The 14,922-nt window shown below is 35.3% G+C and overlaps 1 protein-coding gene and 1 long non-coding RNA gene across 4 annotated transcripts in view; one reads left to right on the forward strand and one right to left on the reverse strand.

Moving 5' to 3' along the window:
* LOC149529184 (uncharacterized) overlaps window positions 1-14,922 on the reverse strand; it is a 184,279-nt gene that overhangs the window by 84,443 nt on the left and 84,914 nt on the right. The window lies entirely within an intron of this gene.
* Window positions 12,876-14,922, forward strand: part of LOC149529185 (uncharacterized) — a 45,941-nt gene continuing 43,894 nt past the window's right edge. For all 3 annotated transcript variants that reach the window (XR_016358696.1, XR_016358698.1, XR_016358697.1), the window contains exons 1-2: window positions 12,876-13,011; window positions 13,115-13,213. This is a non-coding gene — a long non-coding RNA (uncharacterized LOC149529185). The remainder of the gene's footprint in view (window positions 13,012-13,114; window positions 13,214-14,922) is intronic.

The following is a 14,922-nucleotide window of genomic DNA, read 5'->3' on the forward strand; positions in this document are numbered from 1 at the left end:
AAAAAATGAATACATGTAAGTGGGATATGTAACAGGAGATGAAAGGTGAGATGAGATGCAAATGCGGGTGGAGGATGCACTTCACATGTAAGTGCGCATGGAGGATGAGATGGAAAGCATGGAAAGAAGCGAAAATATGTATTTGCTCATGGAGGCGCAAATGCATATAGAGGGATGCAAATGGAAAATAGAAGAGGGAGACAATGAGTTTTATAGTCACTTTTGGTGAAAAGGGGAAGTCAAAAGTACATGGGAGATGAAAATGACATCTTTTTTACTTTTCAAAATGTGACTTTTAATCAAAATCGGACCTTTTGGATGTAATTACACGTAAGGCATTTCATGTAATCACGTTGTGCGAATGGATGCGAAAAGTGAGATGAGTGAAAATGGAAACAAAAAATGAGATTACACGCATGTGTGGATGGTGAATGAGATGGAAAACATGTAATTGCATTTGTCGAATGAGAGATGAGGTATTGTCACACGAAAACAGAATGTGGAACGTGATGATGCTTTCGCATGAAGTGAAGCAACAAGAAGTTCTTGGGAAAGAACTTGTGACTTCTCCAAAGTGGAGAAAACCAGCAAGCAAACACAAAATACAAAAATGCAAAGAAAAATGTACCTTTGGAAAGTGACTCAAACATGCCAAGATGCATAACACTTCAACACTCAAATTTGAAATTGGGACTTGCGGAAGAACCAAAAACATGAAAATGAACAAAAACTTCATTTTAAAAGGAAAAATGCACTTTCCATGGCAAAGATTTCAACAAGTGGCAATCATCAAGCAATTACGTGCATAAAATCAACAAGATAAACACAAGTTAAATAAGAAAAAAGAAAGAATCCACTTACATGAAGATTAAGTGCCAAAAATGAAGGAGAAAGATGCTTCAATGTTGAAAAATTCTCCAAAAACGTATGAATCGTTCAAATTTTTCAAATTCGAATTGAAGAGGGTAGAAAACAAGGATGAGTTATCGAAAGATGCCAAAACATTCCCTAAGATTGCTCCAAAATCCAACGTTTTTGAAATGTTCATGCTTGGGATGTTTTTGGGGTGAAAAAAGTTTTTCATCAAGATGCAAGATCAAATTGATTTTGTTTTTAAACACCAAAATATGCACCAAGATGCCATGCAAACACCAAATAAAGCCAAATCAATTTGGAATGGAGCAAAAACATGGACCAAAAATGGATTTATTTGCTGATTTCTCCAAAAACGTACCCTAGTTTGGAGCCTCCAAAAATGTTTTTTAGCTTGTTGAATCCATTTTGAATGCAAAAATACTCACTGCCCATCAAAAATGCCTCAAATGGAAAAGATTTCATGTAAATCTATCAAGAAAATCTCCACTTATGATCAAAATTAGGTTTTTGAAGGGCAAAAACATGGAGTTCTTCAAAATTGGACTTTTGGGAGGCCATAGCATATATTAAAACATGTCTTAGTATAAATTCAGACCTTTTGGAGTCAAGAACATGTTTTAAAATATGCATACAAGTAAAATCGGACCTTTTGGAGGAGGATGCATGTTTCAAAATAGATCTGCAAGAAAAATCGAACCTTTTGGAGGAGGATGCATGTTGTAAAATGCATCTCACATTTTAGATGTAAAGGCATAAAAACTTCACTTTTGATGCAGTGGCATCAAAAAGGTCCACTTATGATAACCTTTTGATGTAATGACATCAAAAAGGTCCACCAAAATGAATTTTATATGCAGTGACATGTAAATGTCCACTTTTGATGGATCTTACATGTAATTGCATATAAAATGTCCATTTTTGATGACTTTAAGTCATTTAATTCACTTAAATTTTACAAAATATTTACTAAATGGGCCATAAACAATATTTATCTATCATATTTAAAAATTTAACCTATAAACATCATTTAAAAAGTAACATTTAAATAAGCATTTGATTTAAAATAAAAAATTAAATTGGAACTATATAGTTATTTAAAGTGAAAATTTAAAAAGTAACTCAAGTTAAAACTAAAACATAAAGTGCACTATAGTCACTTTAAGTTAAAGTAACTTAAAAACATAACAAAAAGTGAATATAAGTTATATTAATCAAAAAGTTAAAGTCAAATTAAAAATATAACGTCACATTTTTAATTCGTGTTGTTGCACCAAAAAGGTCCACTTTTGAGGCACTAAAACAGGGATATCTCTTGACTGACAACTCTGATTGAGCTATAGGTTAGACCAAATCGAAGGGAAAAGTGAAAGGCATGACATGAGCAAAATCAAAAGACTAAAAACCAACAAGCGCAAATTCAAAAGAAAAGAACGGAAAATGAAAGCTTCAAAAATCAAACAAAAGCTTGACAGAAAGCAAAATGAAAAAGACTTGATGAAGGCTTTTAGCAAAATGATTTAATATATGAATAGAATTTGATCGATCGATCAACATTAAGAAATTGAATATCAAATTCAAGCTTAGAGAAATGTGAAACTAGCTTGAAAGTTTCGTGTTGTTACCAACATTTTGTAGTGACAAAATGCAGGACAACACTCTCCCTACTCCTAGAGCTTAGTGTACATATCTCATCAATAATCCAAACTCTTAGAGGAACATATCACCTCAAAGTTGTCCACTAGCTTCCAAGTCCACTTTTTCATCCAACAAATCATGACGTGATACTCCACATACCTTGTTTACATGGCATGAATTTTCAATAAGAGAGTTAATAACATGCATTCCCCAATGGGTTTCTTCATGGATTCACACTAGCTCCATGCCCTAATGAATTACAAAACCAAAATGGCCATTTTTTTAAGGACAATTTGTAGAACTAAAAAAATGACGACCATGCCTTGTGCATACGACCAAATGCTTTCAACCACAAAGTTGTGCCATAGAAGATAAAAAATGATACCAAATTGGTATCATTCATTGAGTTGTCATGTAGACAACACAATTATTTGCACTCCCGTTTTAGCACATGTTGTAGGCTTATCCTCTCATCATTGCACTTACTTTCGTGCTTAATGGAGGATAACCCATATCTGGTGGACATGTGCTTGGTTGTATGACTTATCATGATGCTGATTCCAAGGCATTCTAGAGGCATCTCAGAGGCCTTTATATACAGGCAATCCTAGTGTACTCTTGAATGCATATTGAATTGAATACATTGTTATTCTAATCATACTCCTTTTTGGTCTACAGTTGTGCTTGTGTTTGAGTTCTTAGTTCTCGAGTGAATTTTACCCTAAGGAAAATTCTTACATAGTCTCAGAGTTGGGAGATTTTCTCTTTACATAGCCATTTGAGACTATTGTTGCTTCATCACCTCGGCCCAAATCCAAAGTATCATAGAAATTGGGAGCGTCTAGAGCTAGATTTGACCTCGCCATTGCGTCCAGAATGTTGATTCGGTGAAAATTGATTATAAACTCAGCTAGCCTAGGCCAAAGTCTATCGTGAGGTAATTTTTTTTTGCAAATCGGCACTCGGAGGCCCAATTTCCAAATTAGGATATGATATTTTAAATCTGCAATTTAATTATTCAGATTTGGTTTTTTTTTCCTTTGCATTTTTTATTGTATTTTTTCGAATTTTTTTTCACCCAATTGGGCTAGCAGAGAATTTTTTTTTGTAGAACTGGGTAGTCACACCCCGGCCCTGCAAGAAGGAATATTCTGATTGTTTCAGAGAATATTTCCTTCATTTCAACAATCTACAATTATACAGCAAGCAATATTTCACAAATCAAGCAAGTTCATTACAAATCAGCGGGCATCATTGGATATTCTACAGTGATCTGAATATTCCACACTCCAGGAATTAAACCACCGGCCTTACTGCATGTTCCGGCATATCAGCTCATTACCGGCCGAGCACAGCTTAGCATCCAGCAGCCCCATTGAGCTTTGAGTTTATGGCTGAGGCAATAACCTTTTAAACATAGGACTGCTTGCATTTCCCACGCATGTGGGACTAAGGGACCCCCAGCACGCTATAATAAGGTTTCCGTCGCCATAGTACTCATTTTCAAACACCAAACATACCTTACGGCATCTCGCGGAAGTCTGCCTCTCTAACCTCCACGTGGCATCCCCACAGGAGGACACGTCTGCCGACACATTTGCTTGACACGTAGACTCCGACATACGACAGCCCTGCCACATGGCAAAACCAGATTTGTCGTGTCAGCGCACAGTAAGTAGTATGTCAGCAGATCGTACCTGCACAATCATCTTTGTCCAGTCAGTGGACACACAAGCAAACCCATCTGTGATTTCCATATAGTTCCGTATGATCTGTATGACCGTACCCATGCCACATCAGCAGTTTGTACTGCCACGTCATCGAGGAGTCATTTTTTTGTTGACGTCAGCCTAACACTGTTAAAATTGACGGCAGTTTGATCGTCATTTTTAGGGATTTTTAAACTACTGTGATGGCTGTTTGACCGTCAAATTTAAGTACAATTTTTCTTCTAGACCCCTCTCCAGATTATTTTTGATTTGGCAGCCTGACCTTGCAAGCCCATAACTCGATCATCCAGACTCCAATTCAGGTGAAATTTTTTTTGAAATTGGGTAGAATTTCCTAAACTTTCTAGTGGTGGTCTTCTTTTTAGTTTTTGGTGCAAGGATTTTTCAAAAATTGCATTTTTTGGTGACTACCTGTTCAATCTTGCATTTTGCAACTTCAAATGCTCCGTATGGGCTCATCTGGTCATGTTTTCATGTTTTGTTTTTTTTGAAAGTTCATTATTTTTCATCTATTTTCTAGATCCGCAGTCAAATTCAAGGGTTGTGTGGACAAAAATCTCACTTTCAGAATTAGGGCTTTTTTTACATTGTAATGCTTTGATTACTTTTCAAAATTGTTGTACATCTAAGCTACAGTGCTTAGTGACAGATCTGGGCCTCAAAAGGTAGTTGTAAAAGAAAAATTAGAAAGTCCACTTTGTACATTTTGACAAGTGGCCTTATTGTACATGCACTACATATAAAGTGCCAAAAACTTCTTTTTTGGGGTTCTTTTGATTGAATGAAAAGGGGGGGTGTATACTGTGTTCTTGTGTCTCTTTTGTGCTCTTTTCGTTTTTGCATCATGGCTTCACCTAAATGTTCAATTCTAACTTCACGTAATTATTCTACATGGAAAGATATTGCATAGAGTAGATTAATGGAAAAAGGTTACAGTCTTTTACCAAAACTTCTAATGCTAAAGAACTCATTGATTGGAAAAAACAAGACCAACAGGCTTTAGGAACTATTAAGATTTGTGTACATAGAGATCTCTTCTTCCACATTTCCAGTTTCACGGAATCCAAACCTGCATGGGACAAACTTGAAGCATTGTATGGTAAGGTGGATGAGGAAAAGGGATTTCAGATTAAGGACGATCTACTTCTCTTGGATCCAAAGAACTTTGACACAATTCAAGATTACATCAACAAAGCCAATGAGTATAGGGCACTACTTAAATATTGTGGAAATCCTATGAAGGATTGCAAGTTGATTCATCACATCTTGAAGAGGCTACCTTTAGAGTATGCTTCCTTTGTTTTGAGTTTCAATACTCAGAGGTTGACCATGGGAACTACTTACCAGAAGCCTTCATTTGATGAATTTGCAAAGATGTTGATTGTTGAACAATCTCACTTGATGGATTTGGGACTTCTCATGACATCAAAGACCAAAGCATTGGTGGCTAGTGATGAGAACTAGTCAAGTCAAAGAAGTTCTAGCAACAAGAAGAAGAAGCAGTGGAAGCAGAAATCACAACCTGAGACACAACAATCCTCCTCACAGCAAGGCAAGTCTTCTTCCAACAAGAAGGGTAGTAATGAAAAGGACAAACTTTTTTGTGCATACTACAAAAAGCCAAATCATGATGAGCATCATTGCAAGACTAAAAGAATCGATGAGTTGGAAAACTAACTCAAGAAGAACAAAAATCAAGTGCCAAGTACTTCCAAGGATTCAACTCCACCCAATTCAAAGGGAAAAGGGCAAGCACTGATGGCAAATTCAAGTTCTTCTACAAATGGATTCTTGACTCAGGTGCCTCGTATCATTGGGTTCTTCAAAGGGAGACTTTTCTTCATTGAAGCAGTCAAAGATATTGCACATCTTTGTGGGAGATGATACCAAAATGGAAGTTGAAGGAAAAAGAAATGTGGAAATGGAAAATGAAGGATTCAAAGATGTTCTTTACATTCCAAATCTTAGCTCCAATCTTTTCTCAGTTTACCAAATCACTTACTTTGGAGATGGTCACAAAGTTGAGTTCCTTCCAGATTCAGTGATGGTGCACAATCTCAGAGATGATTCATTGGTTGCAATGGGGAAAGTCAATGATGACAAGAGGCTTTATTCCTTCTCCCACTTTGTACCTAAGTCTCGTTGTCAAGCCTTGTTGACTCACTCTAGTTCACAAATCAAACTATGGCATGAGCGGTTTAGTCATCCTGCCTTCTGCCATCTTCAGCAACTTTTCTCAAAACACATGGTCAAAAGTCTACCTAACATCAACTTTTCTAAGGGTGAGTGTTCATCATGTTCAGTGGATATGCATCTTGAGGAGAAGTATGATAAAGGGAAGTCGTTTACAGCACCAGTTGTTCTCCAGTTGGTTCACATGGTTTTAGCAGGACCTTTTGCAGTGACTTCAGTCAGCCAAGGCACTACATCCTTACTTTTGTTGATGACTTTTCACGATTCACATGGGTATACTTCCTTCATCACAAGAGTGAAGTGGTTCATAAGCTTCAAGCCTTTAAGAGTCATGTTGAAAAGAAATCAAGGAAAGCCATCAAGGTTCTACGGATGGACAACAAAAGTAGATATGTGGACAGAAGACTTAAAGACTTTTGCAAACTTGAGGGAATTGATCTTCAGAATCACCAGCATTCAGTCCGCACAAGACAGATGTTGTTGCACTGAGGATTAGGACTCTTAAGACCATGGCAAGTTGCATGATAAAAGCCAAGTTTCTTGATCGAACAGTTGAAGTCATTAGCAGTGCTACTCACATACTTAACATGTCTCCTCATAATGCCCTAGATGGTAAGACTCCTTTTGAGGCATGGTGTGGCAGAAAACCAATTGTGAGTCACTTCAGAGTTTTCGGTTGTCTAGCATGGGCAAACCTATCTTCCAAGGGATGCAAAGCACCAATACCTAGCCCTTGTACTTTCGTCGGTTATGAAGACAATGTGAAGGCTTATAGACTCATGGATCTAGAGACTCATGAGATTTTTGTGGAGAAGGATGTACACTTTGAGGAAATTTCACCCAGCTTATCCTCTAATCCTCTCCGCACTTCATATACTGTGAAAATTGATAGTGACACCAACGATAGTGCTTTAATAGATTCAGACACGTAGGGTTCTACTGACAGTTGCAGTGAGGTCACATCATCAGTATAGTCCACATGCATACATTGCCATAGTGAAAGGTCCAACATAGCAGGGTACATGTCTTCCAACTCCAGCTTCAATTGATGACTGCATGGGAGACATTGCAGGTTTGTTCGTGGAGTCACACACCGCAGATGTGGAAGACAGCCTTGATGATTTACATCTTCTCTTTGATGAAGATGATCCTTCTACAGTTGTTGCGAGGGCTCGCTCTGACCCTCATGTCCATTCTCTACATGATCAAATTTACAGGTTGGCGTGATTGTGGATCCTTATGAACAACAGTTGTCGGAGGTCTCTTTGTCAGTTGAGGAGATAGATGGTTCATTGGAACAGGTTCAATAGACATCCTTGCCAGACTTGCATTCATTCTTTTCAGCACAATTGGAAGGGACGAACATCAGCATCGACACAGGGATACTTGAGTAGGTTTTAGGACCGGCATACATCTTCAGGATTGTACCTTTGCCTTTGTTTCTTCCAAAGGGGAGGAACATCATTCTGCACTCTTGGACCAGCTTCTTCCTTGGAGCAACATTCACTGACAGGCATTCTTCATTGGGGGGGGGGACTACCTTGTCTCTCTTCCTTTCTTTCTTATGGGGGGGACTTTTTCCTCTTATAAAGTCTTGTTCTTCTCATTTTTCACTTTTGTATATACTCGATGTATGTCGTAATGGGGGGGTCTTGATTACTCCGTCCATCCATGCATCTTGCTTTTCATCTCTCTTTTTGGGGGAAGGTTTTTCCCACAAGGTTTTCCCTCTTTTTCCATTTTATGAGAGATTGCATTTCATTATGTACATGGGTACCTAACATGGCCTAGTAGCCGAGACCCATCATGCATTTCATCTTAGTTTTTGTAAGCTTAAGGGCATTCCCCTAAGTTGCACTTAAGGGGGGGTGTTGGTGTGAATACGTATTTACTATTTACACTTAAGTTTACTTAGGTTAATACATTATTTTATTATTTTATTTTGTGAGACACTTAGGAGTTTGTGTACCTTTTTGAGTTGTCATGTTGACAACATAGAAGTATGCCAACTCTATTTCAGCACATGGTGTCTACAACACTGGAGTTTGCATCATTTACTGAGTTGTCATACATAGTTATTTGCACTCCCTTTTTAGCACGTGTCTATAACACTGATTTGCATGTTACACCCTTGTAGGCTTATCCTCTCATCATTGCACTTACTTCCGTGCTTAATGGAGGATACCCCATATCTGGTAGATATGTGCCTGGTTGTATGACTTATTATGATGCTGATTCTGAGACATTCTAGATGCATTTTAGAGGCCTTTATATACAGGCACTCCTAGTGTACTCTTGAACACATATTGAATTAAATACATTGTTATTCTAATCATACTCCCTTTTGGTCTACAGTTGTGCTTGTGTTTGAGTTTTTAGTTCTTGGGTGAATTTTTCTCTAAGGAAAATTCTTATAGGTATGAGTGGCTATGGAGGCTTCTAGTGATTTTCAAATTTCCACATATTTGGATCTTTTTGTATTCTAGGATGTCAATGACCCTTGGCATGTTGCATTTCAAAACTTTTCAGCGACTTTACACCAACCACCTTTGGTCAACTTGTATGAAAGCTATAAGTATAATTTCATTCAAAAGAAAGAGGGTTCTCTATTCCTTGCTTCAATCGAATCATAGTGCAGAGAAAATTCTAAGTGTGATATCCCTACTTTGAGATAGGATTTAATAATGAAAAACTATTAGATATAAATTTTATAATATTAAAAAGATAAATAGTATATATAAATAATATAATTATATTAAGATAAAAAATATAATATAATATCATATATATATATATACTACTCTATAGTAGAAACATTAAAATATAAAATGAATGAAATAATAATCCAATTATAATGTTGCCATATAAGATAATAAAATATAATTCTTAGGCAATGATAAAACAATAATCAAAATATATAAGTTGAAGTGTATAATATGCACATTATATATAATAATATAAATACAATAATATTTTTAATATTATTATTATTAATACTAACATTATCGTTATCAATATTAGTAATAAATATAATAATAATACTAATTTAATAAACATTAGTCAAATGAAAGACACACCTTTTTATGACAATATATATATAGAACTATGAACACATCAGAGGGACATTCAGAAATTTTATATAAAACAAACTGATAAAAATCAAAGATCTAAAATGGGATATTACAAATGGTATCAGAGCTAGCATTCTACCAGGTTGAAAGATTAAAAAGAAATATAATAAGAAATTTTACGAGCATTTGCATAAATACTAGAAAAATAAAAATGCTTTTCAAAATCCAGGAGTAACTCAAACCAGATTTACAAAATTGCTGAATATTACCAGACTCACAACACCATCTTCTATTTACTAAATCATTACAGGGAAAATAAGAATACATAGCAAGCTTGCCGGACAAACAATATTTCAATTGGAATGACGCTTTCATGAAAGATAATGTATATTTGTAAAACATTCCATGTTTGAATTGTAAAATCCTTCACTTTGCAAATCCTGCAAAAGTCATGATCAAGATGTTGCAAAAATAAATTTAGATTTCATGCTTTCCTCACATACTTGCACATCACGAGAGGAATCAACTTTCAATACCGCAGAGATTAACATCTATAATTTCATCGATTTGGAACATTGAGGTGACCCATGTGTGTCATCAACACACAACACCATAAATCACATTGACTCAAGAGACGTTTGCATATAGAGATATACAAATGTATCTGAGAATGGGCTAACAACAATAGTCGTTGGGAGCATTTGGAGACTAGTACTTCTATCAACTCAACCTAGTTTCATTGTCTTGTCATGAGGCATATTAACTTACAAATATATCTATATCCATCTTGTATTTTCCCATGAGGATATCATATTGTGAAGGAGGCTTTGCCAAGTCGGGATTCTAGTCAAATATGAGGTTTTCCATAGTCAAAGGGTGATACTTTTGGAGCAAGTGCACTACAAGAATGCCTCTGTAGTTGCAAACATGTGCAAGAGTTATTGATGCATATTTCATACCTTATACATTACTTCTAGGTGATACATATTTCATTCACTGTAAAAAATTTATTGATACGTCGAATATGGAAAAGTTGTTGCTATAAGAAATAACAATCAAAGACGAATGGAGGAGGGAAACAATACCTTCATAGAGAGATAGAAATTCTAGTCCACTAAATTGAAAATGATAAAGGTGTTTATTAGTTGTGATATCAATAAAGAGACAATGCAAAACTAGAATAGACCCATCTAGTGAATTGGCAACAATTCCAGTGAGTGATCTCTTTTTTAAGAAAATCGAAAAAAAGATAAAATAAAACAAAGGCAAACTATTATTGGTCGTGCCCCTCAATGCATGAAACTAGGATAAATTAAATGCAAATTAAAATGAAACAATATAATCTGTGTTGCCATCTAAGGTGGTGAAATGTCAGAATTTACCCCCTTAACATTTTAAAGGAATACCCACATGGATATCACATCATGATGTGAGAACACAACGTAGACAAGAGGATAAAAAATGAAAGGAGATATATAATAATAAATATATAACCGAAAATATATGGAGTGTGCATTAATAATACCATTGATTGATGGGCAAAAGTCTTAGTGCAGTACTATCATTACTGCCAAAAAAGGAAGAAAAAAGATTATTAAAAGGGATGATATGAGGAAATATGTGTTTAAGGAGCCCCGTCATAACATGGTTTTTACATACACATATCTACTAATGAAAATACATCTTTTTCCAATCTCACCCCCTTGCCTTTGATTGATCACAATAAATAGGGGTTTGAAATGTCAGTAACCCTACTAAGCATTACATGTGGAGATGCCATTAAAGAGGGTGATACCCCTATTTCAATCACTATTACTGTTATCTACCAAAAATGCACCCTGTTAAGTTTGCAAAAAACTTAACCTTTTGGAGTAACATGGAAACATTCCAGGGTTGTGGGTGAACCATAGCTGGAACGAATCTCCGGATTCTAGGCCGGCTTCCTATCTGGTATATCACTTTATACTACTGAAACTGAACTTCTGACGGAGGAAAAGGGGAGAAGGATAACAAAAATGGAAATTTAAAACTTAAGGGGTGATGCACCAGAAAAGTATCCCTGATATCTAATACATAAGCAACACCATGAAATAGCAATAACAAAACTCCCTTGCACAACTCAATAATCAGAACCCTTGTAAAAAGCTAATAAGAGGGCTAAAATAACAGTTTCAAAAAGGAGAATAGATTACTCACAATTCAAAAAAAACTGCTTTGTAACATAACTTTCAACCTGCAAAAACTGAAACCATCCTGTAGAAGGCATCAACATGACACACAAATACAGAAAAAGGAGAAGGCATAAGCTGAAATCAATGCCCAAAAGTGCTACAGATCTGTATATATCTCTGAATAATGGGTTACAAAATGATCCCTGCTCCTGTCAAGAAGTCTGAAAAACTTACAAAACAAGCCAAGCAGAGAAAAAGAAGAACCTCTACAAAATGAGCCTTCAACTCATACTTATCCCCCTTCCAACCAATTGCATTTTGAAAGCCATAAATGCTGCGTCGGATTAAGCCCCAAAGGCCAAAATTCAGTCTTTGAAAAGACTCCAAAAGGTGTACAAAATCCCCCAAAAGGCATGGCCTGAAATATCTTCACAACTGCCCCTCATAAATGCAGTCCTAACCCTCAAAATATCTCAAAAAATCCTCAAAATCAATGATTCAACAAGTATGCCTTCCAATTTCTATCATAATGGCCACCCACTCTGAAAATATATGCATAATATGAATGTCAATCCACCTTTTGCATTTTGTCCCAACTCTGTTATTTAAAAAAAACATCTACCAATTAAATATAAAATAAAAATAGACATTTATTTTCCATATATTTTAATATCTATTTGAAAAAACATAATAACTTAATAACAATAAATACTAATTACATTGATGTTATTAAAATGATTATGAAATCACTTAATAGCATTAACATTTAGTTTTTATTGTTACTAAATTTATTAATAATAAATATGAACTATATTAATATTATTCAATTGATTATAAAATCAATTTAATAATATTAAGATAGTAATATATTTATTAATAATATTAATGATTTATCAAATAGAAATTAAAACATATTTAAAATAATAAATATTTTTATTTTATATTAACTAATAAATAGATGGATTTTTTTTTTACTTACATCAATCATTAATAAAAATGATTTATGAATATCATTTTATATTAATGTTGAATAACATAAAGTGGAAACATTTACAAATTAAAGACCAAAACATAAGTCTCTCCACTATATATGTTAGGTATATGGACTTGGCAAATTATAAAATTGAAAAGCAAAGTCTCTTCTCATTCACGTGAATGAAGAAAGGGAAGGAATATTAGGGATTTCATTTTTTCCATTTCATTTGCTCTTGCAAGAGCTCTAGCCAGCTGGAGAAAATGAGGGTTTGGAGGCTTGGAAAAGATAATCTCTGTGCTTTTCATGGCTCTATTTCTCAAATCTGCTTGTCGTTTTTGATAGCTGTGCATTTTTCTAAGGTAAATGGCAGATTTCTGGGCACGTTTTTTGGTTTTATCTCACATTTGCTGGTCGTTTTTTATAGCTGGGCATTTTTCCTTCTTCTCCTTGGCTCAAATGTAGGTTATTCTTTGATCTACGGCTGCCATGAGAGGTCATGCAAGGGTTTTGTTTGATGTTTTTTGAAGCCGCTTCATATACTTTCTGGGCTTCAAACAACAGGTATTTAATCTTTGCATTTTCTGGGTACTTGCTGTGCACGTTTTTGCTGATATAGCAGACATTTGTGGCTTCAAAAAATGAGGAAATCTGGGCATGTTTTCTCTGCATTTTCATAGCAGACTTTCTGCTCTTTCTCTTTTATATTTATGGCACCATTTTGAATGGAGAGTTTGGAATGGAGACTATGAACTTTACAAGGTACCATGGTGGACTTTTTGGGTTTGAAATAACAGATCCATCTCTGTGATTTGCTTGCACACTTCTGCTGCTACTTTGAGATTTACTTGATATGAGACCCTTGTTGCATTTGCTAAGGGTTTCTTGGCTATGAGATTATCTGCTCATTCTTTATAAAAATTAGGGCTATATATTCCTTACAGCCGCCATGAATATACAAGGTATTCTGATGTATCTTTAGTTCAATCTTGAACTCTTCTATCTGCTCCTCTTATTTGATCTGTAAGTCATGAGCTTGAAAAGAAATGCTGCTCATTTTCTAGACTGCTCCTCTTTATGCTGTAGCTGTTCATTTTATAAGGCCGAGCATATTCACTTGCCTGTGCCATGTTCAAAATCGTGACTGTATTTTCCTTGAAGGCTGACATGATAAGGATTATTGCATGCTTGATCTTGTTGGGTACATGCTTCAACTTATTCATACCAGATTTGATGAAAGTTTTTACTGTATATGAATTTCCTTTTTATAAAGATGCTACCAAAATACTCCTGTAGATAGTGGTTGCCTTGTTGAAAGTTGCCAAGTCTGAATATGTTCATTGAAGCTTTCATCATTTTGCTTTCGTCCTTGTTCGCCCATGGAATACAACACAGATTTTGAAAACTTCTCATAACCTTGTAGGATTCTTTTACTGGTTGGAAACTAGATGTTGTTACACAGATTTTCCTCCTTTTTACTGTTAATCAATGGTGTCTTTTAACAGAGCAAGATACCTTACTATTTTGCATCCTCTGTTGCTGATCTGGGTTAATCATGAAATGTCAAAGCATTGCGAAAAAACTTGGGTGTCTGTTTAAGCAATTTGTAGAAAACTGAGGCTTCCAACAACAGGTTTAACTGAGCATGAAATTTAATTACACAGTTTAATGCATTTGCTGCATGTATATCTCCATACCCTACAATACTCAAGGTTGTAATTGACCAATATATGCAGGCACTATAACAAATTGAAAAGCTTTGTCGTTCAAATTCCGGAAGTATAAAACAGATCCATGTGTTATCCCGGTCCGGATACTAATCTGCTAGTATGTAAAATAACATCCCGCACATTGTACATCTGATCCAGAAGTAGCTAAAGCTTATGTTTTTTTTTTTTATTGCCTCCATGTTATAGATGTTGAAGGATCTCTTTTTTATACATTTCATTTGAATATTTTCTGTCTTTGCATGCTGAAATGATGCTCTCCTGCTGTTAAGATATTCTGATTTTATGTGACGCCTAAGCTATCTTTCATGAGGTTCGAGCACGGGCTCATGACACTCATGGATTATCTCTTCGGGATGTGCATTTGAACATTTAGAGTACTATTTTTTGAGATCAATATACTTGTGCTTGGTTACAATGAAAGGTTTCATATCAGAGAACAATATGTCCCTTTAACATCATACTTTCTGATTTTTTACACTGAAGCATTTAGAAGTTATTCTACTGTTTTTACATGTATTCAGAATAGGAATTATATAGCATGCG

The sequence above is a fragment of the Cupressus sempervirens genome, chromosome 11 (assembly GCF_028749045.1).
Source record: "Cupressus sempervirens isolate cs-2001-9-10 chromosome 11, ASM2874904v1, whole genome shotgun sequence".
NCBI classification, from domain to species: domain Eukaryota; kingdom Viridiplantae; phylum Streptophyta; class Pinopsida; order Cupressales; family Cupressaceae; genus Cupressus; species Cupressus sempervirens.